This window comes from Amaranthus tricolor, chromosome 9 (assembly GCF_026212465.1).
Source record: "Amaranthus tricolor cultivar Red isolate AtriRed21 chromosome 9, ASM2621246v1, whole genome shotgun sequence".
NCBI lineage: Eukaryota > Viridiplantae > Streptophyta > Magnoliopsida > Caryophyllales > Amaranthaceae > Amaranthus > Amaranthus tricolor.
The window spans coordinates 1,190,882-1,194,223 of record NC_080055.1 but is presented as its reverse complement, the minus strand read 5'-3'; the positions used below and the strand labels follow the sequence as shown (position 1 = coordinate 1,194,223).

General features: G+C 28.6%; 1 non-coding gene across 1 annotated transcript; it reads right to left on the bottom strand.

The window, feature by feature from the left end:
- Window positions 1-563: 563 nt before the first annotated feature.
- On the bottom strand, window positions 564-679 carry LOC130824682 (U5 spliceosomal RNA). Its single transcript, XR_009046773.1, has one exon. It is a non-coding gene; the product is annotated as a U5 spliceosomal RNA (small nuclear RNA).
- Between the last annotated feature and the right edge of the window lie 2,663 nt (window positions 680-3,342).

Genomic DNA, 3,342 nt, shown 5'->3' with positions numbered 1-3,342 from the left:
GGTTGTATTTCGGATCGGTTATTTTTCGGCTGTGTGTTACAACGGGCCACACTCGGGTCGAGTCGGTTAGAGATCGGTAATTCAAGCTATCGGGTTAGCATCAGTTCGGTGTCGGTTGAAGTTCGTGTCGAGTGTCAATCGGTTTCGGGTTGTCATCGATTACTAATTGGTTCAGTTTTTATCGGGTACAGAACGGGTGTGAGCTTTATTTTTCGAGTAGTTATCGGTTACGGATAACTATTGATCGGGTCAATATCGAAATAAGTTAATAGTCAGGTTTTTAATTGATATATGCTCATTTACTTACAAAAAATAATTACCGATTGTTTTATCAGATATAGCAGATAGGGTGTCAAACAGGTCGGGTTAGGTCATTTTCAGGTTCGGATCATATATAAATGGGTCAATAAACCAACCTTAACCTGACCCATTTAATTAATGGGTCAAAAATTGAAACCCCGACCTGATCTGTAGCAAATCGAATCAACCTGCTAATAATGACCCATTTAACCTACTTTTTTTTAGGTCATTAAATTCATATATTTCAGGTCAGTTGACCCATTTAACCTTAATTAAAGGCTTCCTCCAAAAATAAACGTATGCCACATAATGCAGCAAGCACACGGTATTCTTTAGTAAAAGGTGAAAGAATAGTTCGCTTTGTGCTCACGGCGTGGCTGCGTAAGTTGGTATGAGATCTGTGGAAGTGATTTAAGGGATTTTTCTTTTATTAGTATCTTTCATAGCCGATGTGGGACAACTTCCTTTGTTATTGAAAGTCGTCTTCAGCTGACAAATCCCTTAGCCGATGTGGGACAACTTCCTTTCTTATTGAAAGTCATCTTCAGCTGACAAACCCTTCAATACATGGTAATTGGTATTATCTTAGTTTTACGAAGTATTTGGCAAATGTTGATCCGTCTTAAATTTAATAAATGGGTTAAACAGGTTTTTTTCGGGTTTAAATATTCAATCTGAAGCTAACCCATTTAATAAACAGATCAGGTCGGGTTGACCAATTTAATTAATTGGGTCAAAAATCTAAACCCAAACCCGCTAATTTTGAGTCGGTTTCAGATCAGGTTAGCAGGTCGGGTCAGCTTTTGTCAGCCCTAATAGGCAGATCAATTTATTTCAATTAGTTTATATATATATATATATATATATATATATATATATATATATATATATATATATATATATATATATATATATATATATATATATACATATATATATATATATATACATATATATATATATATACATATATATATATATATACATATATATATATATATACATATATATATATATATACATATATATATATATATACATATATATATATATATACATATATATATATATATATACATATATACATATATATATATATATATACATATATATATATATATATATATATACATATATATATATATATATATATATATATATATATATATATATATATATATATATATGTATATATATATATATATATGTATATATATGTATATATGTATATATATGTATATATATGTATATATATATATATATGTATATATATATATATGTATATATATATATATATATACATATATATATATATACATATATATATATATATATATATACATATATATACATATATATATATATATACATATATATACATATACATATATATACATATATATATATATATATATATATATATATATATATATATATATATATGTATATATGTATATATATATATATATATATATATATGTATATATATATATATATATATATATATATATATATATATATATATATATATATATATATATATATATATATATATATATACATACATACATACATACATACATACATACATACATACATATATATATATATATATATATATATATATATATATATATATATATATATATATATATACACTAGTGGAAAAAACGTTTTTTGCTGCGGTTATTTTGCCATTATTTGCTGCGGTTTTGGCCCCCAGCAATAGTGATAGCAGCAAATGTCCTTTTTTAAATGCTGCGTTCAAAACCGCAGCAAATAAGGGAATTATTTGCTGCGGTCATGGGTAAAAACCGTAGCAAATAAGGAGGGTTATTTGCTGCAGTCAGGGGCAAAACCGCAGCAAATAAGTGTGCATTATTTGCTGCGGTTTCGCCCCTGACCGCAGCAAATAACTCTACTTTTTTTTTCTTTTTTCGTTTTATACTCATAATAATCCAATAATATTGTTATTTTACCATATCAAAAGCAGTAATTACAAACTGTGCTAAAGAAATGCTAAAGAGTGAAAAGGAGATTAGAAGAGTAAAAATGTATTCTCATTTATTGAATCAAGAAAATATAATCTGAAGGTACAAAAGAACCTATGCATATATAAGCATAAGATAACTAACAGCTAAGCATCATAACAAACAAATAAGATAATACAAAGGTTGTTACAACAAACTGACAACTCATTTAATTAATTCTATGTCTCTAAATATTGACCCTTGATTGAGGCAGCATATACACCGTTGATAGACATGAAGCACGAATCATGACAAAGTTACTGTTGTAAAGATAAAACAACCTTCTGGAAGCTACTGTTGTTGCCCAAATATACTGATCATCACTTGCTTCAGAAGATGCACACAACCAGCTGTTTTGCTGATGAAGAGAAGACTTGCACATGTATTCAGAATGAAGAGCTACCTATCTCACTTCCCAAACCACATTCTATATTGGGAGAGACAAAAGGGAGTATTGAAATCAAATTCAATGTAATACAAAAAGCAATTATTCAGTTGCAACTTATAAGACACAAGGCAATTACAATTCCAACAAAAATGCCAATTGCATTGATGAATTGAATCATGAAATACAAAAATGTAGAGAAATCAGGTCATTTAGTGAGCATCCACAACAAGAATCATCATACAAATCGATTATGATAATAATTTTATGAATCAATAACAATTAAAGAAACCAAATAACTTTTCACATTTCATTAATCACTACGTACCTAGAAATGTATAGTTAGGGCAAATCCGATACCAAGAGCCTCCACCACAGAGAACGCCTTGGACCCCTGCATAGTTCGCATTGTACCAGCCCATACATAAGAAATGCTCAAACAATTAGGATGATCAATCATTTCTACACCCTTATGAAAATCTACAAGCTATAGAGGATGATCTCAATCTCAAGCATCCAAATTCCTAAGAGATTGTGAAATCCTTCATGAACATCATCACAAGCAATACCAAATACATGTTCATTTTGATTCTATCGAGTGGTTTTAGTAGGCTAAATTAATCGACA